Genomic DNA, 23,320 nt, shown 5'->3' on the forward strand with positions numbered 1-23,320 from the left:
ATTATCTCAGAGATACAGGGATATGTCTGCAGAAGAGATAATCTCTCTGCTGAGTCACGAGACCAGAAAATGGTCAAAGAGCAGGAGATGTGATTGCAATGTGATGCACCACCCAAGATGCAACATGAACAATCCCATGACTGGAACCATGGGATGCCCTCACTAAACTCCATTGTTCTTTTTTTTCCCACACTCCTATTTCCTGTGACACAAAGCAAAAGGTGCTGAGGTGCTTTGATAGGGGCTGTCTGGTGACTTGGGGACCCTGGGAAATCTAAGCAGGCAAAAGCCCCCCTGGGGAACCAGCCACGGGTCTGTGTGATGGCTGGTTACTTCCAGCCAAGAGGCAGGAAGGGTTGATGGTCCTGCAATTTGCTCCCCATCATGGCCCTTGTATGCCCAGGGGCTCTGTGAGGAACCATGGCAGTGTCATCTCCTGGCTTCACTCTCCCTCAGTCTGAGGATGCTCAGATAATTTTCTGCAAAGCGTGTAAAGAGACAGGGAAGATGCCTTATGCCAGCCTGGTTTTCTCTCCTAGTAGTGTTGAAAGAGACCACTTCATACCATTAATTCTGTATTTATTTTCTAAAAGCAGACTGCACATTTGATGAAAAACTAATATTTAAGTAGACAATAGCCTTTGAAATCAGTTATCCTTGGAAAATATTATAGATATATACACATACATGTCTAACAGGTCATGCATCTAACAGGGGAGGAATGAACTTTTTCTTCTGTAACTCTGTAACATCTATTAATGAGTCTACGTGCAAAACTCCATCAAATGGTTTTTGGAACTATAAACCCTTCCTTTCTTGGCTTAGTTCTTCAGGCTTTGCTAACCCACTTTTTTTTTGATGCTGTGTCATCCTGGACTAATTCACATGTGAGTGTGAGGGGGAAGAGTACCTTCACCACCCCTTCAGTGCTGAGCTGAAGTGGTCTGGAGGGCCAAGGGGCCAGGCATTCCTACTTACAAAAGTGGCCAATATCTTAGTGTGGAAGGCAATGCAGTCCTAACACCACTGTGACTTAATAACTCAGAGCTGCTTGGTGTGGTCATCTCCTTTGTGCCTGTGGGTCTCCTTGCCCTGTAGAACCCCTCTGTAACCTCAGGCACCATTGGGACCCAACCCCCTTGCTTTTAATTCACTGGGGAACTTGTGACATAACAGCATTAAGCCTCTGCCTGCTCTGGCTTTTTCTGTGAAGGGGGTGTTTTAAATAAGATTTCTGCTGCAAAGTTGAAAGACTAGAGGAAGAAAATCTGACATGACTTAGGGGTAGCACAAACGAGTCATAGGAAATTCACTCTAGAGATATCTCCAGAGACTAGTCAAGACAAAAGTTACAGCACAAGCATTTGGAAGGGGGCCACTGCAAACAATTTGTCCTCATTCCAGTTGAGCAACTGTAAGCAGGGACATTTTCAACACAGGCCATTTAGGGACAGAAGGAAAGATTGGATGGCACTAAAAGAAACTACACAAATACGTGGTGATAGGATGACTCGGCCACCCGCCACACATACTCTGCTGCTTCGTTTTTCTTTCTCCTGTCATCCCGACATCTGAAAAGGTTCCACCCCAGCACAGCAGCACAGCACAGCGGAGACTGGAATAAATTAACTCCAGGTGACAAAACCACCTTCCTCATCTGGCCTATGTTTGCAAGGAAGGGGGACAGAGGTCATATGTGTGTCAGGAGCTGAGGACAACGGGGTGAAAAAGGAGCTGAGGACAACGGGGTGAAAAAGAAGCTGAGGACAACGGGATAAAAAAAGATTTTCCTTGTCTAAGTGAGCAATTTAACAAACATAGGGAGAAAAGATGCTTTGCTCTGTATTTTTCTCCCTGAGTTTTTGGGTTTAAGGGACTGCAGTCATCCTGTTTTTTAGAGGAAATACTTGAATACCGTTATTTCAATTTCTTTAATCCTTCTCCTCCCCCCTCATTTACAAGCTGTTCCTGCTCTACTATTTTACTCAGCATGCCAAGGCACCATACCTTTCTGTGGAAAGTTTCTGCCACCCTCTCTGATTTTGTATTCATGCCGCATAAATAAGAACAAGACCTCCCTCCAGCACCTTGGCATGATGTGGAGAGTTGGGTGGGAGGATGGTGCATGATAGAAATATTATGTAAGCAAGGTTTGAATGTCTGTAGCCCTAGCTCTAGACAGCCGTTATCCACAGATATTTTAAAACTGCTTCTTTTTTCTTTTTTTTTTTTTTCCCTTCTGAGCATCACATCACAATACAGTTTCATTCAGTGAAGAGCTGGCATTCAGGGGCTGGATGGCTTAACCGGCCCAGATGGGGTGCCTTTCATCTGTAGGTCATTGCTTTGAATTCTGCCCACATTTTTGGCTACTAGGAGTTCTTCTCTTCTGACGGCAGTGCAGCAGCATATGCAAAATTGCTAGGAAGTCTCTGATCCTAGACACCATGTCTAGATCATAAAAGCTACCATAACAATGAGTCTAAATGGCACCCCTCTTGGCAGCTGAGGCAGAGGCCAAGCAATAAAAGGACTATGGAGAATGGGCTACTGTCTAGCATCTATAAGCTAAGAGTGAGGAACACTAGTGAGGGAGTGTGAGAAACTATGCACAGCCCATGAAGGCTCTTTTGGTTGAAGAAAGAGGATTTCAGTCTCCTAGGCTGAAAGGCCAACACCTTTCAATAGCCGACGAATCATTTACAAATGCGAGAACAAAACCATTGTTAGTCCTCGTGCCTTTAACAATGCTGCTTCCTGTTGGCATCTTTTGCTTACCAATAACACAGTCCCATGATTTGTATCTCCACAGTGCTACACGAGCACTAACTAATTAATCCTTTTTCACCCCTTTGAGGCAAGTGATTTTTTATTTTTTATGGTCTGTAGTGGAGACATCTTCCTTAAAACAGATTGCAGATATGTTTATAAATGCTACGTTATGCTGACTACATAGTGGATGCTAACATTAGGATTTATGCTTTTGATACAGCTATTCCAGTTCAGGTAGGCTGCACCCAGTTATATATTCTGCTGAATGGAGGTCTTAATTAAAATAAATGAGTACTAAATCTTGGGAAAAAAAAACCAAAAACAAGTCAGAGTAGGCCAGGGTTACAGTATAATGATACGAAACAAACAAACAGCCCCTCCTTTCTGCCCCCCAAACAAATCAACTCCCCTTCACTGGGATAATCTCTGGCTGTCTGACCTTATTTATTCAGATGCTGACATGAATCATCATCCGAGCAAGTACTCCCTCCTACACCTGCAGTACTTGGGGTTATAGCTCTCCTTGGTTTTCTGCAGCAATAAGATCTCAGTGTTACTTGGAGCCGTCTCCATCTGGCAGGCCATGAAGTCCACAAAAGCACAGAGGTCTTTCTGTAAAAAATGGAGACAGCCCAGATTGCTTTCCATTTACACAACATCTCAAGAGGACTCCAGACTTCTCTCTTTTGCAGTTACAGTCAAGTGTGCAGTCTTTTTCTCTCCTATCTACTTTTTGTGTGATGACCTCTTCTTGGGGTAAAGAACTGCGTGGGTGAGTTTGGGGGGAGGGGTTGTTCTTCTCTGGAAAGCCAAATTGCAGGATGCAGCACATCTTGAGCTTGGCAGCCTTTCACGCTTCCCCAAGAGGCAGCTGAAGGGCCCAAGCAGGGGTAAGACGTTATCAGCTCACTTCTACCCTGCCAGAGCATATCTTTACACACACACAGTGACACACTGCCTGCACCACAGTTGACCTTCGTGGGCCAAAGGAGGTCCTTGGCTGGCAGCTCAGGGAATATCTCGTGTCATCTGAACGCTGTTACAAGGCTGAGTACTTAATGAACGAGTAGCTCTGCAGCGTTAGCCATAAAGTGTGTGCAAAAGTGAAGGCAGAAGTTAAACATTATGCTATCTGCCAGTCATTCATTGTTTGGAGAGAATATCCCAAGAGCATGGCTGAGCATTGGTGTCATAAAGATCTATACGTTGCTGTTGAAATGAGGTCATTTGTCACCATCTGGGATTATACCACTAGCAGTATATGAATGTATTCAGCTCCATGTTTCAGCCATATGGAAAAAGTGTAACATAGTGAGAAATTCAATCCTTTAATGGAATCCAGAGCACCCTCCAGAATGTTTTCCTTAGTTTTATTTCTTTGCAACGCAGGCTTAATAACCATTGATGTAGCATTTAAATTGGAAGAGATGCGACATCTAGATAAGCTGGGAGATCTGCTGATACCAGCTGCCTTCTGATAGGAAAATCCCTTGCTGTTTCAGTGGAAAAACCCACCAGACTTACTAGACCCAGAGGAAGGGTATAGCACAGCTGTGGCATGCATTAACCTCTTTTGACTTTTGTCTCTGTAGCCACCCTGAAGGGCTCCCTTATCACAACAGAAATATCAAGTAATTATCACTCTGGAAATTGTCATCCTTTTCATGCATTGAACATGCAAAATTCTAAAAGTATAAAAAAATTGTGATTTGTGATAAAATCCTGATGGTGCACAAGAAAGCAGAAGTCCTTGTCTCCTTCCCTATCACCTATCCTTCTTTATAGACTACATTTGTCATAGAGAATTTGTGTTGATATGACCTCATGGCTTGTAGGAGACTACATTGGTCCATTTGCAGCTTTAACACATCAAAATGGTCATAAATATAAACTCAAAAGCAAAAATGTTTGTTTCTATAATCTTTCCTGGTGGTGCCAGACTAGCTTCCCCATTGCTGAATAGAGTACATGGGAGTGGATGTTATGTTGTAAAGGATCTGGAGTGATGCTGGTGAAGCTGGGAGGAGTTCCTGTAAGAAATTAGCTCCATTGATTGAGGAGCAATGCTGTCTGGACCAAACTCTGCTTCTAGCTGGGTGTTGTCAGGAGTGCCTGAAGGAATTTGGTGTAATTCTGAGTTTCACATCTCCAAAAAGGCTGTTACTGAGATGTACTTGCCACAGCATTGTAGCCTAATCCCAGAAAAATAAAAATAAACCCTGAAAGAGATGGTGGGGTTTTCTGAGGCCAGGAGCAAATAATACATGTTGCTGTCTGGGAAAGGTACAAATAGCTGCAGCTCAGTGCAAAAGACTACATTATGGCTATATCTGGCTTAAGTGCTACATAGCTCTGTGGGCTGTTAACAGATGTTGCCAGAGCAACATGTTATGACAAGCTGTGTTGTATTTCTGAACCCAGTAATGTTACTGGCACCACCTCCTCCATCTGCCAGTGAATGGGAGTTACCTTTGGTTAAGTTCACAGCCCATCCCAAACAAATACCCTTGAAGCTCCATATGTGTATCTAATGAGGCTCTGAGCTAAGTTCAGTGTGTGTGACAAATAGCCCTCTGATAGCCAAATCTTCCTTGTTGCTGTACAGGTCCATAAAGCTTGTTAGGATATTTTAAGGGCTACATTTTTAGAGGTAGACCAGGGGAGCATTTGACAGTAGGGAGGAAGTACAGATTGGCAGAATATGGGGAAAGGGGGATGGAAAGAGGCAGATGAACTCTGCAATAAAGTAGTCATGTGGCAGTCCCATGCCTATATCTATATTCTCAATCAGACAAAGGAGGGATCTCTACTCAGGTAGGTAGGTAATTTGCAATACAATTGAATTTGGTTGCATAGACCCCTTTGTGTCTCGTTCGTTGTAGAAAAGCTTGAATTCATTGCAATAAGTTTCAGGAAATTTTTTTGGAAAACTCTCTTTTTTTTTTTTTTTAATCAATCAATTTACAGCTGTGTTAGTCAGGTTGTCAGGTTATTTTCCTCTCCTTATGAAAACCCTGAAAATAAGCTCTATGGGAGAGGGTATGAATTGTGCAGTACTCAGCTATTCAGCCTAGTAGAGGATGAGCTTTTCACACAGTGAAACAGATAAATCAATGGCAGTGATGGAGGGAGGTAGTAAAATCTGTGGGAAAAAAAACACATAGCATTCTGTAAGTCAAAATTCTATATTGTTGCTTAGTTTCTTTTCTTTCTTACTAATACAGAAGAGAAAACAATGCAGAAGCTCACTAAAGAAGATTCCCTCCTTACTGGCCCTTCCTGATGAGTAGCCAGAAGTGAGGAAAAATGAACAAAGGCTCCTTCCAAAGGACAGCAGTGGTAATGGGTGCAGCTCATGACAGCCCTCACTGACCCATCTTTCTTGGTTTGTGTGAGTCAAAGCAAAGAGTAATTGTGATGTAGTTCTTCATGTTTTGGTTTCTTGACAGAACAATAACACTGAAAGGATAAACGAAGTGATAAAATAAGCAAATCCTCTAACACTTTTATTATCTAATTGATTCTTTTCTCCCAGGCACAGTCTGCTCAGTAGCAAGATGGTGACTTGTAGTTTGTCAAAAGCAGCAGTTTGCTGGACCTGGAGACAGAAATGCTTTGAACAAGACGAAACTGTCTTTTCAACAACTTTGCAAAAACTGGGCATTTAGTCTCTCTGCGAATTTGATATGCTAAAAATAGCTATGTCACATGGTCTGTGATCAGGAGCCATGCTGGTCACGGCTGACCAAAGCCAGCAACAAATGGCGTGGGCCACCATTGCCAAGAGAAAAGGCTGATGCAGACCACAAGTGGCTTATTCCAAAAAGCAAATAACCTTGAGGATCTGATCTACAAAAGTGCTTAAGTAAATGGGAGTTGTGGTTGCTCAACACTTCCACAGGTCAGGCTGCTCTGTCCTCATTAGCCGCGCTGCTGCTGAATCCTATAAAACCTGGCACTCCTTTTCCTGCAGATAAGTTATCGGGAGGGAGTATCCCAACTCACCCTGCCAAGGCCCACAGTCCTACACCAAATGAAAGCCCCTAGAATACAACACTGGTATTCATTTTTGGTAGCTTAAGATCTGCAGATGCCTGGTTTTACTAATCCTGCCTGTGACTAGCTCAGGCAGGCTGGCTGATGCATTCTCAGAAAGATGGAGCTCACATATGCAAGATCAGGAAAACAGCCAAACCCTCAAAAGACCTATGAAGTAAAGTAAGCAGGTTTCTGGGATTTGGACATGACATGTCTGCCATCTAGTAACTAGTCAGGGCTTGTTTCATGTAGAAAATGAAGAGTAAATAATCCAGTACCACATAAAAGGGGAATAAATTTACTGGGCTTTTGACAAATGAGAAAAAGACTTTCAATGGTATTTTAAATGAGGTTCTTGGAAAACAATGTAATTAATAATTAAAATAAAAATATGTGAATTCGTAAACTTGTTTTGTTTGGCTGTAAAAACAGTTGTATATGCTAAACTAATAGACAGGAATACAAGTGATGAAGTGTTACTGCAATAATGGAGTTGAAAACTCTGGGTCCCACTCTCAAATACAAAGAGGTTGTTAGCATGAGGTCCTGTTGGCATGAGATGTGATCTGGTAAAAGTTTGACCAGTGAAGTGGAAGCCAGGACATCAGTAGTTCTGTGCTGTTTTGTTCTTTGATTGATTGGGTAAGGCACAAATTGGCACAAAGACCACTTTCAGTCTCAGTTTACCCATTTGTAAATGAAGACGTATATCACAGTGATGTTATCAGACAGACTTAATTATTGTGATCTAATTAAAACTTCTCAAGTGTAAGGCATTATAGAAAGTTTATTGTTCCTAAAGTACACATAAGATTTTCAGATTTCCTAATCTTCTGCATTTGTATTTCATGGGTAACTTTAGCTGTGAATAATGTTTTCCTTTACACACACACATGTTCTGTAACATTCTCTTTGCTTTCTAACAAAGTTTTCTGTAGTGTGGCTTGGCATCCAAAAATAAGGCTACAGTTCTGCTGAGCATTGATTTAGTTTAAGCCTCAATTTAGTTAATTTCTCTGAGCCATGTAAGATGCTGACTTGCAGATAGTTCTACAATAGCTCAAATACTGTTTAAAGGCATAATGCTGGTGAACAGTTTATTCATTATATAAAAGACCCCTTAACTTTACAAGCCAGAATTGTTCATTATAATGGATGCTGATTTTCTGCACAGGAACTACTAATCTTAATTTTAGCTTTTTTGTACATAAAAGAGGATGCTCACAGCTGTAGAAGTACAAATGTTTGCTGTGCATAAGGGGAAGAATAAGTTAAGGGTCTCCTGATGAACATGCTACTGCTTTGGAAATACTGTGGCTCTCTTGCTAGAACATGATGCTGGGCTTGTGTAAAAAGATGTAAGGGGCTGCTTGGTGATACTCTCAGTGTCTCTCTGACTTCAGAATGTAGAAACATTCATTCAATAGGGAAGGGCATGGCTCTGTCAGCCTCAAAGTTCTGCTCAAAGGTTGGTTTTTTGTTCTTGGTGTTAGAAAAATGCTCTCTGACTTACTGGCAAATGGGATCTTGTATGGCCACCTGTAGCCTTACTGTGTGTCCTGCTGCTACTCACAGCAGGATGTTATGAGTGGCTATAATCTCCACTGGACAATTCAGGTACTTGTGGTAGCACCCTGCAGCTGGGGGCAGGATCTTGGTGAGCAATAAAGGGGACATGGCAGGGCAGTGCTCAGAGCACATCACTGTGCTGTAGTGGAGAATGTGACATGGCTAAGAAGGAGCAGAGGTGAATACTTGGACCAAGAAATTTGCATCTGCACTGAGAGTTGAATAACTTATGTGAGTAAACTGCATTAAAACTGGAGAAAAATGAATATCTTGCACTGAATATGGAAATTAGGAGCCAATGTCAGAAGCAGCTAATGCCTCTCTGCTGGGGGCAGCTATGCTTGTCAGGGAGCTCGGACAAGTGTCAAAAAGAGAGCACATTTCCAGGATATTCACTGCAATCTGTGTGCCAGCTCTTTGGCCAGGCAAACTGGCTCAGAGCAGCCCTGTTCTTTGGTCTGGGTCTGACTGAAACAAGTTGGTGTCACAGTAAAATCCAAGTATCTGATCTTCCCTGTGGCTTCCTTTGGGGTGGTCCCATCAAGTCACTTTTTCTCTGGTCTCAAACCCTTTTTTTCCCCAAGCAAAGGTACCACAGACTGTGGCAGAAGGGCTGCTGCAGTCCCTGCTGGGGTTCAGCCCTTCACAAGCACAGCAGGCTGGGGTGGTCCTTGGCTCAGATGGACAGTGCTGGGGGCAGGTGGCACCTTCCCTTTCACTGCTTGGAGAGGTCCTTTTCAGGTCTAACTCTCCTGTCACTAATTTTAGTCTTATGTAATTCAATTACTTTAGTGAGGTTGCCTCCCGATTTATGTCATAGAGAGTGAATCAGCCCTTGAGCCTTTTGCTGAACAAAGTATGATGTTACACTATTTCTGGACATCATCATGTGCTGATTGTGCAACAGATAAGAATAATGCTTGGTAAGTCATTAGTACTTCAGTTCAATTTGTGCTAAAATAATCAGCTACATCCCATTTAGTTTCTAAAGCCTCCTCATTATTGCTGCAAACATCATACCCATGACCTGCTTTTCACTCTGTGAGAGAAGGGTAGAGTGAATTTAATGTGATCTCTGCATTACAAAAAATCTGCTGCTGCTCCCTTGAAATCAGGTGGTGCCTTATCATTGACTTCAGTGAAGGTAGGATCAGGTCCAAATTTCAAACACTTAATTTTACAGCAGAAGAGAGTCAGGCTTGAATTGCTGCACTTCTTTGGCAAATAATGAATGGGACCTCATTATCTCTATTGGGACGTGACTTTACAGACGATTACATGCTGAAAGTATTCCACTGATAGAGTGGCTCTGTCCTGAACTGTGAAATCTGCACAGAGAGTCTGAGACTGCTAACTTTCAAGACACTTCATTCATTCTCATATAATGAATGGTTTTGTCAATGAATGGGACTACTGACCTTGATGATCTAGTATTGGCATTTCCTGCTAGGTACAAGCACAGTGATGCTATGACTACTGAGCAATATCCCTGCATTCTTTTAAGATGAAGAGTTATCCAAAGTAGCATTAACCATAATTTTTCTCCCTGTAAGGTATTACTGTGACCTTTTCAATTTCTAAAGCGTTTGATATGAAAACAGTATACAGATTAAGAATCAAAGAAGTTTCTCCAGAAGTTTTATGTAGAAAATCTTGATCTGAGTTTCTGAACATATATTTGTTAACATGTTGTAAATCAAGAAGTGACAAAATGAATTTGATTGACTTTATCCTTATTGCATATTACAGGTGAAATGTAAATAGCACAGGAGTAGAAAGGTTTTGACCGTGATGGATCTATATTCTCCTGCCATGCATCCCCTGAACTCTACTTTTTAGAGGCATTTTGCGACTAAAACCAGTAGTTCATGTGTTCTTCTCGAGTGTCTATAATGGGTGCTGTGTAGAAAGCATGTTGAGAGTGCGTAAGAGACTTAATGATTTATGAATTTATTCTTACAAAACATTTCTGAGTCAGATAAATACTGTTATTGCTGTTCTGCACATGGGTAAATTGAGGGGCGGAAAGCTCAAGTAGCACGCACAAGATCACCCAGCAAGTCTAGAGAAAATAGGCTGGAACCAGAACGTTTCATTTCTATTTTCATGTTCTGTAAGTGTTAGATCATCTTTCTCCCATGATTAGCTGCTAGTCTGGCACAAACTCAGGACCATTATGATAGAGCTATTTTTCATACAATGGGATGAGACTGCCATGGCTTTAATTACAAGCATGTGTTCACTCCTTTATGGCATTGTGATTGTTATGTAAGGTGATGTGTAAAATTAATGAATTTTAAATTAGGAGTTTACATTACAAACGCTTTGGGGCAGGGAAAATTTGCTTTCTCCCTGTTCATACAGCACTTATTAACTTGGAGTCCTAGTTAATGACTGGGCCTTGGAACTGGTACACCAATGCAAGAATAAAAGTAATTATCAGATTATTTTTATTCAAGAAGAAAATGTTTTACTTAGATAAGGAGGAAATCCCACCTTTAGAAATTTGCAGAAATGTTTGTACTTCTGACTGAACATACTTCTCATAGAATTCACAACTGGGATGGGACGCATAGTTTTGAACTTGAGTTTAGGAGTAGAAACATCCTAAACACGTCCCACAACATATGTTTCTAAATTTTGTAAATTTAACCCAACTCTTTTGGAGAACAATATGATGATTTCAGAAATGAATAAATGATGATACATTTATAGCTTCTTTTCAAAGAAAAGAAAGGTAGCCAATCCTTATGACTAATAACTATTATTTAAAGTACAATCTGAGACGCTTGTAAAATTTCAGCCAGCATCTTGGCATGACTTGGTGCCCAAGAAAAGGATATCTATATTGGGAATCAGCTGCTCTTACACAATCTTTTTGGTGATTTGGAACCACTTAAAAATAAGGAGTTGATGATATAATACATTCTTTGGATTTGGAGATGTTCATCCTATTCCTGCTTTGAATTAAGAGAATATATTGGTGGTTTAGTTAAATGTCTCTTAAGTCAAAATTATACGTCTTTGTTTATCCTGCATTTGAAGCCAGATCCAGCTCTTACTGTAAAAAGAAACACACAGGTGCTAAGAGCTTTCAGCTGCTCTAAGGGTGAGATTTCAAACACTGCAGTGGATTTGAAACTGTGGTCTGCAGACCACCAAAGGCCTGAGGAGTGTCTGTAGAAGAGCTGGCTCATCAGATAGCATTGACTGGTTTTTTTTGTTTGTTTGTTTGTGATTTGTTTTTTTTCCTCCAACAGTTTAATGGTGCTAAAAGTAGCTAAAAACGCATTAAATATTTCCTAGCTAGCACTTTCAAATGCTAACAGTTGTGCTTGCCTCAGGGCTGTTATTCAGCCACCAAAACCAGAAGGTTTCTGTATGATCAGAAAGCAGGGGTGAGTCTTAATGAGAAAACTTAGGAAGATGCTGCCTGTAGTCTGAAACTCTTAAGGAATCTCTGGCCTATGTCCTGATAAAACCTGTTGGTAAATGCAAACATCTGACTTCACTAAGCAACTGAGGTGTATTTATATCATTGTGAGAATGCAGACAGGGTGCTCATGAATTGTAATGATTTTTTCTGATGTGATACTGTTAGTACAAGGTATTTGGAGGACTTGCTGCTGGTAATATGCTCTACAGCAGCTAATGATCACCAAATAATAAAATAAAGGTATGATATATTATTTAATCACCTAATAGAACACTGCAATCCATGTATTTAATCTGAAAAGCTCATAAAGGATACAAGATTAAAAGTGGCAGTCATTGAAGTAGAATATATGCTGTGCATTTGGTTAACAATTATAAAAACATAGTGAATCAAAAGCCTAGGCTATATTTTTCTCCTTTTTAACTCCATCCTATGCTGTTCAAGTTATTTCTCTGCCACCTAAGGCAGAGAAATAAGGCACAGTAAAATTTAGCCACCCATAGGTGTGGCATTTCTAGATCTGGTGTTCAGCTCTTGAAGGCGCTATTTTCCCACCAAATCTAGAAGGCAGAAACTGTTTCACTGATATTTTTCTGCAACTAGAGAGCTGGACATAGCAGGGAAAAGCATGGGTTATCAAAATAGCTTTTGCTATGCAATATGCTTACAAATCAGAGATTTCACAATGCTATACACAATGCTTATACAGAGTTCATGATGGCAATTATCTGTTTGTTACAACTGGGACTACTAAAAGGATTTGTCACTGAAATTCTTGAGGCCAGAATAATCTTTGGCCATTTTTAGACTGATGCAATGCAAAATTAAAAAGTAAATAAAATTTAGATAAATCCTGTGCAAAGAAATAGGCAAAACTAGGGGAATTCACTCTAGGTGACTCGTATAAAAGAAGAAATTGATTTCAACAGCCACAGTACATCAATTGTGAATTGCTGAAACTATTAATTAAAGCCATTACTTGGGAATCAATAGAAAAGAAACTGTATCCATTTGCTCAATCCAGCAATTTAAATTTCTCAGGATGCCATGAATAAACTGTGAAATGTATCTTTAAAATAAAGTTTTTAATTAGAACTGGCAGTTCTGAACCTGCTGTTGGCAGGAGACAACCTACTGAAAAAGAGCCCGATGCAATAGACTGTAAAGTGTATTTGCCTGATGCTTTAGCATTTAACAATAAAAAATGAAAGAAAAAAAAGAACTATCAACCTATAATACTTTAAGTTCTGTTTCAGCATCAACATTAGAAGATTTTTTTCTCTATAGTTAAAGTAGCTTGGAATTTTCAACTGTCATTCTTTTACAATAGGTAAAAATGTGCCAAATAGGTGCCAAATACAGATGGTTTCCTGAAGGGTGAAACCTGTTTTACAGGAACACACACAAAAAAAGAAGAAGTAAAAATGAGTAAAAGGAAAAAAAAAACCCACTTGTTATAGCAGATTCAGCAGTTTAAGTGCCACCCTACAATCCATGGCTGGACTGCTGGTGCCAGTAATCCTTCAGTGGTTGGGACCTGACTCAAGCACTTAGCCAAGCACACGCTGAATTCCACTTTGCTTAAATTGCATTGTCTCTTATCAGGACCTAAGCATGTGCTTAAAGTTCAATGTCTGAATTTTAAATAGGGTTTAGGCATGACACCTGCTTGGCAGAAATTACTCAGTTATTTTCAAATATGCCTCACTGCTTGTTCCCCAGAATAAGTGGTGCTAACATTTTTTAAAATCCTATCTTAGGCTGAGTAAAATAGGTTAATTTTTTACTTTGGTGAACATCCATGGTGAGGAAATAAAAGTCTATGTTAAGGGCCAAAAGATTAGGTGAATAAAAGGGCACAGTATCCTATGCCACCTGTCTCTGCTCATTCTTTTGAGAAATGTGAGTCCAACTGTGCTTCCCTTTCACCTGTGGTTTAGGGGCCTTGGTGGCTTCTGCATTCCTCTTCTTTCATGTTGCTCTGACTGTGATGCCTTTTAGAAAAATCCATTTTTTTCTGTAGTTGAAGCCCAATAACCCTTGCCACTGACCTCACCAGCCATGTGCTCAATGTGAGCATGACTCACAGTAGCGATGAGGAATCCTTATTCTCTCTAATTTGCCTTTCCCAAAGAAGAAAGGGGGAGTGGGGGTGGGGGGGAGTGGGTGGTGGTGGTGGTGGTGAGGGGATGGGGGAGATTCTGGTATTTCCACACTCACTTGCTGGAAGTGTTGTGTCAGTTACGATAATTTGGTCTAGCACATAAATCCTTAGGCTGACTTGTGATTTCCAGCACACCCCTTGTAGTCTAATTGAGGAATTGCTTTTCTGTCAGTCACATACTGTGGTGGAAATGCAAGAATGTGGGAAACAATAGGAGCAGGCTCGTACTGAGTCAAAACAGATAAAGCCAAATTGCTTGTTGGACTGAAAGATGGGAGCAAGTAAGTTGGTTAGAAAGCCATTGCTGGTGCCTGTACAGAGGGTACTTGCTCAGTGTGGGAGCATGGGGGACAGACAGGCAAGCCAGAAAGAATGCCATGAACCTTTTCTTTATGACAGAGGAAGGATAAGGGCATCAAAATAACACAGTCTGCTAGAGCCTGCAGGGCGAGGAGAGTACTCTCCAGATTGATCTGCAGATAGGAGATAGCTGGGGTAAAATAAGCCCATGAACATGCTGGGTGTGCAGTGAGTGATGCATGGACTGTGTGGGAGTGAGGGATCTGTGCTGGGCTCTGGGATCTGATGGGCTGCTCCCAGGCTGCCAACACTCTGGATCAGTTCAAGATGGCTGCCCAAGGGAGCACGTGGCAGGCTTCTTTTCCTCTGGAGACTTTTGTTTGTTATTCCTTTTCTGGTTATTTCCTCTGATCTGAAGAACAAGATGTCCTTAATGAAAACAGATGTTTTGCTCCCTTGCATATGAAAAAAATATAATTTCCCCAAAATAGAATAAACTGAAAGAACGCTGAAACCAGTGATGGATTTCCATAAACCTCTTCATCAATGTCCTGACTTGCTGCTCCCTTTGCCCCTGACACATTGTGGAAGCTGTTGATGCAAAGGTCCTTGGTGAGACCTGGGTGTAGGAGGGAGTGAGCTGTGTGCCTCTGTAAAGCGTAAACACCACACTGAGCTGGCTCACAGCTTTCCTCATCCATGGTCTCCCACTGTGAGATCCTGGTCAATGGCAGCTTTTGTCATTGGCTTCAGTGTAACTCGGAATTGGTCCCAGTATTTAATTTAAAGCACAGCACACAAAACACCAAAATCATAACATCCCTGCTACATTTATAGAGCTGCATAAGCCACCGATTAACAAATGGATGAGATACTGAACTTTGCTTTACCATCTGTCTTTAATTACATAAAATAACTTGAAGCAATTAACAAGAAAGAAACACTGTGACACAAATAAATAAATCCTATTGATAGAAACAGATGAGGGAATACTTGAATATATGGATGAAAGTCACCAAAGCTGCATGATCTGAACTCAATAATATTAGAAATACTATCTGAAAGATTTACACTGACATTGCCAATTATTTTTGAAAAAGAATAGTTACCTGTGAAGATGCAGAGAAACAAAAGGGAAGCTCCGTGTGTGTGACTACAAAAGGCAATGTGTGATCTATCCGACAGTCTAAGTTTTTCTTTCACAGATAAGAGAAATTAATATCAACAGAAAAATATACAAAGCATGAGGTTTCATAACTGTGGACCTACAATGAGTCACATAAGTCTGTGTGCTTGTAAGTGTTTAGGCACCAGCCGGGATTAGGCTTTTTAACACTTTCCAGGATTTAAGTTCTTAGTCCATTTTTTCAGCATTCAAATACACTTGTTTGCCTTCTCTGTCTAAGCATTTAATACAAATGAGTACTGTACAACTGGTTTAGGCACCAGCCGGGATTAGGCTTTTTAACACTTTCCAGGATTTAAGTTCTTAGTCCATTTTTTCAGCATTCAAATACACTTGTTTGCCTTCTCTGTCTAAGCATTTAATACAAATGAGTACTGTACAACAGGTATTGAGTGACTGCTGAGGGGATTAAGAACTGACTAACTGATAGGTGTCAAAAAGCAGCTGTCAGCTCTGAAGGAAAGCTCTGGAGTCACTTTGCAGAAATGGGTGTTACTCTTGGTGGGCCCCAGTAGTGCCCTTAATGGTTGAGAGACAAGTACATCCTTATTTAAATAATGCTTAGAAAATTAGGGAGGAAATTAAAATTGGTGGAATGATAAATAAATTGTGAAGATGGAGCAGCCCAAATTCAGTAAGCAGGACCTCTGCAGAAAAGAATCTTATATCATGCACAAATAGTGTCTGTATTGATGCAATAGAAATCATATCCAAAGGGTGGTGCTTGAAGAGTCCATGGTATCACTGCAGGGAAGCAACTGGACACAGGGCTCGATCTGATGGTGTGCAAGAGGAATAACATCCTCTTTGAACAAGTTAGCAGGGATGTATGAGTTGACTTATGTGGCTGGGGTGCGTTGCAGCACAGTGGGTGCTAGAAATCTGAAAAAGGGTGGGAGAAAAAGTACAAGAACTGCTTGCAGATTGGAAAGTACGTTTTGTTTCCCTTACCAAAATGAGATGACTGGATTACAGTGTATAATTACCTTCACAACAAGAAAAAAAGTGTCTTGCATCAGATGAATATATTACAAGAATCAGTGGGTGGAAATATAAGCCAAGTAAATTTAAGCGAGCGTTGAGGCTTGGATTTGTAGCAGTAAGTGTGATGAGCTGCTGAAACAAACAGCCCAAGAAAGCAATTGTGTACATGTCAAAATTGAATCCCTTTCTGGAAAACACATGTCAGCCAAGCAGAAATTTTGGGCTCCATATATAGGGAATCGGGTAATGTCTGCGACAGAAAATGTTAGACAGGACAGTTAATGGACATTTCTGACCTCAAAGGCCATAAATCAAGGACAATGTCTTTAATATTTTAGATATTTAATAACTTTAATATTTTAGACCAATTTCTTTTTGTTTCTTACAGCTAAGTTGTTCAACTAATCCCAAGGAAACACTGAGGCAAATAGGAACAGCAAGTAGTATGGCAAAAAGTAAAACAAATATGCCTTTCATGTTAGTATGCAACATATAAATTCTATATAGTACAGATCTGGGGACCAAGGCTGTAGGCTGTGGCCAGGATGCTCCAAGTTGGCACTCAGCAAGCAAGGCAGTATGCTCAGTGAGTGAACTGAGAGATACACAGCCTGCTGGGAATGGGGGTGAGTGCTGTGTGGAGCACTGAATGTGTCATTTGACACAGTTTCAGGTATTCCTGTTGAGAGAAAGAACTTCAGTTGTTTTGGCGGAGAACACTGCTGTGTAGACTGAAATGGGAGAAAGAATGTAAACAAAGAGCAATGATCAATTGTTGTAGCTTGTGGAAATGTCCTATAGGTCATGTCAGGGACTTTTGACAGACATTGTTCTATTTAGTAACTGTATGATAATCTCAAAGTAGAGGTAAACAGCAAAATAGTGAAATGTGGTGATGATACTAAACCAGGAAAGAATGTAAACAGAAGAAAGCAGATAATGATATCAAAGGAATGGGAGATACTAGAAAGCTAAGCACAAAATCACCCAAACAATTCAGAATTTAAAAGAAAAAAAAAAGAAGAAAACAAACACCACTATTTATTGGAATGTACGTGTCCTGGCCATCAGTATTTCTGACAGAGTTTCAAGGTACAGTGAGGAGAAGACCAGATGGGAGAGAGGTATGTATTTGCACAGTTATAAAAGCTGTGCACATACAGATATGTACCATGAAGCAGGGAGGTAAGAGTGCCTGTGTAAAAGATCTGTGCTATTACATTCAACTCTGTGTTCAATATTACCAGCCACTGACTGACTGGAAGGACTTGGAAGAAATCCCACAACGATTCAAAGGCTGGAAAAAACACTTGGGGGAAAGACTCAGGCTCAAACCAAACATCTCATTAAGCATAAACTTAACTTAAAGTGTATGAGCCGTGCTGCAGATTTACAACTCCCTTTACAGCCCTGCTAGGTGGCTTTAACAAAGGAACTACATATCAGGTTAAACAGTGCACATGTTAAAGCACTTCATCAGCCTGGAGCAGGAAGGAGCTTGGTTAGATCTGGGAGGAAACTTGATCAAAATCTGTGAGCCCTTGGCCACCAAAAGGTGAATACTGGCTGCATCAAAATCACCAAGCAGTCATTTATTACCACAAGATATGGAACAAAGGTCTGTGAAATCTTAAAACCAGCCAACATTATACAAGAGAGAGAGGATGGCACCTAAATCATGCCTTTCGTGTGTATTTTTTTAAGGTGAAAATTGGAAGGCTGTCAAATGGTCTCTCAAGAGGAGTTCATATTGTTGGGGGTTTAGGTTAGGTTTGAGTAAAGTACTAGAGAATGTATGTCTTTACATTGGAAGGCTCAGTGTTCTTCCCTATCCCAAGAATTCCTCTAGTTACCACAGAGCCTTCACAATTCAAGGTGGGAGGAAGAGTTCCCTTCTGAACTCTGAAATGATCTCTATGACTGTTCATAAAACAGTTACTGTGAGGCTGAATTCCTGATGCTGGTTTTCAAACCAAAGAAAATTAATCTTTAAAGAATAGGGCTGTGGAATGCTGAACTGGAATCACAGATACGGTGGGAATATCTCTCATGTGTAACCATTTATTGTGCTTATAACTGAGAATTATCTGAAGTAGAGAGCAGTTTGTTCTCTAAGAATGGTATTTTGGGGGAGTTAGCACTCAGCTCTTTTGCAAAGTCAAGAGGAGGTGAATACCCATCTCTTTAGACTCTTAATCATTAGCACAGACTGAGAAGGGGCTTTTTATAAAATTTAGTCAGAAATAGTAGGGGAAAAAACTCTCTTCTGGAAAAAATTAACACTTCAGTGTTTTGCTTAAATAATGATTCTAGGCTTATAATACCGTAACTATCTCATGATTTTATAGCTAGTATTAGCAAATCACTGCAGATTTAATTTCATCATTCAGAAATAAATTAGTGAAGAAAGTGTTGACTTTGGTAGGGATTTAGTCCTGGAAAATTAGCAGGCACTTTTCTGGGCTTTACTAGTCAATAGCCACAAGAATTTAATAAAACCCTTGCATAGATTATGAAATAAGTAACAGGGAAAGACCCAATGAGTGATGATTAGGGCAGAGCTTCCTTTTAGAAGTCTTGATCGAACAAATTTTTCAAAGTCAGGTTTCTCATCAGAGGATTGAAGTCAGGATATATGGTTAAATTATTCACATGAGTGAGTATCTACATATCTTTCTCCTTTTTCCTCTTTCTCACTAACCTTTACAGTCCAGTTTCATGCTGTACTGCTTTATTAATACCTTAGTGCTTTGCCTCTCCCAACAGGATGTCTCTATAAGATCTTTATGTGCCAAACTCACAACCTGCTGCTCTCTTCATACATTTGCTTATTTTTAACATTCAGCACTCAGTCCCCTTTGGATATTGAGTTGCTGCAGCAGTTGTTAAATATTTTATGTGCAGTACAATACAAAAGCTACCAAAAGAGGGCAACATATGAGCCAACAATAAGAAATGCATCCTGACAAGTTTACGGTTGTGTATTTGTGACACCCTCCCCCCCTTTTTTTTTGATAGAGAAAGACATTTTAGCAGAGCTGGTCAGTAAACAGAATTTCCATCCTATGGGAAATTCCAACACTTGGGGAAAAAGTGAAGGTGGTGAAGTTTTCAGGGACTGAGAATTCCAAGAGAATATATTTGGCATGGTGGAAGTGTTCTGTAAGTGTCAAATCATTCTCACACCAGAAAACCCGAAAGTTATAATGACATTAAAATATTCAATTTAGTAGGAGAATGTTAAATATATCAATGCTATATAAAGTTCAAAACAAGATTAAACAAAACAAGGAACTACTTATATGTTTTCACTTTATGGAAAGCAATAATTTAAATATAATTTACTGTAAATAATATTTTAATTTGTCTCCATTAAAAATGTTGTCAAAATGAGTATGCTCTCAAAAAAGCAAGCTGATTAAGATGAAGTTGTATTTCCTTGAAGAACGTTTCCCCTGAACATGGTTTAATTATCTTTTCTCTTCATGAAATGCCTGAGAGAATTTCAGAATACTTTTAATAACCCTGCAAGAGACTAAGGTAAATTGGCTGCATCCCAGAACTGTCCCCAGTGCTCTGTTTGTGAAGTGAGACAACGCCAAGTGCCCAAACACCATGCGTGTGAGCTCTGGAGCTACTATACCCTGGACAACACTGAATGTGCACTCATTGCCAAACAGTTTACTATAAACAAAGCGTTTTAAAACCATTCCATAGCACTCCAAGGAATTAGGCAGTCTTGAACACGTGCCAGCATGGCAATGGGTACAATAAGCAAATATAATCTACCTCACTTAGGGTAAATATTTGGTTACAAATGTATTGAGAGCTCTTTAATTCTTTGTACACTTCTGTGATGAGAACCAGAGGAAAGGCAGTGGCGATGCAAGCACTGGAGGGTGATTTTTTCCTTCTCTTATCAGCTGCACAGATAGGCTAGCTGCCAGTCAAATTAAAAACCTCACTGGAGGAAATGAATGAAGACCTGTAGGTGTAGAAATCTGCTGTTTATACAGCTGCCTCAAGTTCTGCTAATGATCAACCAGAATCAGCCACATCTTCATGGAGATGTACAAAATTCTGTGGCAGTGTCCAGAAGGTTGGCTATGGAAATCAGGGCATCCCCAAGTTTTTTTCCCCCCATTTATTTTTTTATCTCTTTTTTTTTTTTTTTTCAAAATTCAGCTTTCTACCTGCCTCTATTATGGCTTAGAATGCTGGAAAGTATCTAGAAAGGAAAGAGGGTCAGATCTATGATCTACTTGGAGGGCAATGAAATATTTGGAAAGTTTGGAAGTACTCACCCATTTTGAAGACAGGATGTTCTGCTTGCAGGAGCAATACCTTATCTTCTCTCATTTACCCACGTCCTGCTTTTGCATCTGTATTTCTGCGGATCCCAAAAGAAAAGATTTATTCTTCCTAGCTAGAAACAAGCAGAGGTTTCTGTCTGGAGGGTTTCTGTACTGTCTGATCTATCTCATGAACAATGACTTCACATCATTCACCTGATGGAGGGCTGCAGAATCACAGGGTATCCAATGAGATGCTCAGTATAGGAATGACAGCAGGGCACACTATCTGTGTGGCTGGATTGAGTGTATTTGCTCTAATCACAAGGTTTTCAGACAGCTTCTGTATTCTGGATATGCAGGAAGATATTTATACTTGTCTGCTTGTCCTTCATTTTTTGTACTGCTCATCTATTTTTGATTAATGTCTTGATACCCTCTCCCAGGCAATGATGCTACTTTTGGGAGACAAGCAAGGAACAGTATGGAAGGTAACAAAAATATTTTTTTAGCATTGGGAGGTGTGGTTCATTGTCTATTTGTGTTTATTTGTAGGGAAAAAAGGTGACTTGCATCCCTAAATAGCCTTACCTCATGGGTATGAGCCTACCTGTCTGACTGCCATCTTATATCGACACTTCACCCAGCAGCCCAGGCACTGGTGTTTATTCAGAAAAGAATTGGCCCATGCACACAGACACACTGATTCTCACAAATGGTTCTGTGTATGCCTTGGCTTCTTGACTTCTGCCAAATTCAAGCCTAAATTCTAGGAAGCAACAATAACACTAACAGGAATCACGTCAGACTTGAAAGTGATTGCTTTAGCTCTGTGAACACAAAATGGACTTCTTTTTCTTCCTTAGAACTGATTTTTAAACATGCCTTGGCTTCTCTGAGCCAGCATAGTTTCACCCTGCCAGTCAGGTTATGAAGACGAATCTGTTACCCCCTTTTGCAGATGTGGTATGTGAGCCTAGTTACATCACATTTCAAGGCAGATGGATCTCTGAAGGAAGCTCCACTATTCAATCATGTGCTTTCTGCCCCTTGCTATTGATTCTTGTGGTTAGTCTGTTTCTGATTTTATTTTTCTGTGTAGTTTAAGGGCAAGTCTGTGGTTTGCCCCATATGCCCAAGTGAGGGAGCAAGGGTGCAGAAGACTGCCTGAAAATAAATAAATCAGAAACAGATAGACTAATTACAAGAATAAATGCCAGGGGATGGAGAACACACAGCACCCTCATGATCAGATATGCCTGGCCTGTTGGAGGAGGGATGGATGTTTCACTGTGTGATGTAACCCTGCACCACATGGAGAAGAGAGTCTGAGCGTCCTCTTCCTTGCCTGGCTGAGCAAAACCCTCTCGTGTGGTTTGCCTGCATGGCGTGTCCCAGCACGGGGAGAAACAGCTTCCCTGAGGTAAGGGTGGGGAGGAGCAAGGCTGGGGAATCAGAGGCTGCTCTTGCCTCCCCAGTGCCTGCCCCAACAGCCAGCAGGGCTAAGCTGACACGAGGAAGGATGTAATCTACTCCTGGTTGTTTCATGCTCAGGGCACGTTACTTCCTTCCACGGACTAAGAGGATAGTCATGGATGTCACCCTGACTCACGGGCTCCTGGGGCAGCGTGGCTCTGTGCCATGCCTATAATCAGATGACCCAGGGGGTGAATTAGGAAGGCTTTTGATGTCATTCTCTGAGCACTGCACCACAGGAGACAAAGACTTCTTAACGTAACATCAGGCTATATCTTAAACATAACCATGAAACTAACTTTGACTTGCCAGCAGCTGGTACAGACAGTGGCCTCCCTACACCGCTCTGGCACTTAGCATAAGAAATGTCATTATGTGGGTGGATTAGGCAGAACCTGTCAAAGTTGTGTGCGTGTTCTTTGGCTGTGTTTCCCTCCCCAGGCTAATAATGCTGAAGAGATGGGGAGTGGGTTGACACATTTTCTGGCATGTGTCATGTAACCCAGTGAAGTGGAGGACATGCCAGTCACAAGACTTTAGTGCTTTAGTAAGGCGCAGGCAGCAGGGACATGCTGCAGTGGCTAGCAGCCTTAATCCTCTCTGGATTCACACCCTTAGCACCTTCATCGTGGCTACAGCTTCCCCAGGGTTCTCTGACAGACCCACAGGTATGTTTGGAGGAAAAGGTAAGGAGATGTATCCAGGCAGGTGTTGTTTAAGCTCGTGTTACCTACAGACCCTGAAGCTCTTTGCAAGTTGACTGACATGATTTCCATAAGAACCACTGAATTTAGCACAGGGGGAAATATTCATTGCTTCTTTTGCAGTGTGCAGAAATGTTCTATACCAGTTCAGCAGAGGATACAAAGAACAACCATGCCTGATAAACATTTTTAGGATAGAAGACTAAAGCAAGATAACCAGAGACTGATGAAATTTAGGACACAGTCACTGTTTCTGGTTTCCTAATCAAGAGTGGGATATAAATATGTTGATATAAATATTGGGCTGAGAATTCACACAGTCTATCACAATCTCAAGGTAAATCATTCTCAGGAGAATATGGAAGAACAGTGCATTCAGTCTCACAGAGAAGTTTGGTT

The 23,320-nt window shown here is 40.8% G+C and overlaps 1 protein-coding gene across 8 annotated transcripts in view; it reads right to left on the reverse strand.

The window, feature by feature from the left end:
- The window catches only part of DIO3 (iodothyronine deiodinase 3), a 114,778-nt gene that overhangs the window by 84,513 nt on the left and 6,945 nt on the right, over window positions 1-23,320 (reverse strand). For 3 of the 8 annotated variants that reach the window (XR_011679124.1, XM_071426448.1, XM_071426450.1), the window contains exon 2: window positions 20,754-20,839. The gene's annotated coding sequence lies outside the window, so the exon portion shown is untranslated. Of the gene's footprint in view, window positions 1-15,721; window positions 16,348-20,753; window positions 21,536-23,320 lie in introns of those variants that run through there. The other 5 variants (XR_011679121.1, XR_011679122.1, XR_011679123.1 and 2 more) reach the window with 3 other exon arrangements.

The sequence above is a fragment of the Agelaius tricolor genome, unplaced genomic scaffold (assembly GCF_023055355.1).
Source record: "Agelaius tricolor isolate 1412-34295 unplaced genomic scaffold, bAgeTri1.0.p SCAF_5, whole genome shotgun sequence".
NCBI classification, from domain to species: domain Eukaryota; kingdom Metazoa; phylum Chordata; class Aves; order Passeriformes; family Icteridae; genus Agelaius; species Agelaius tricolor.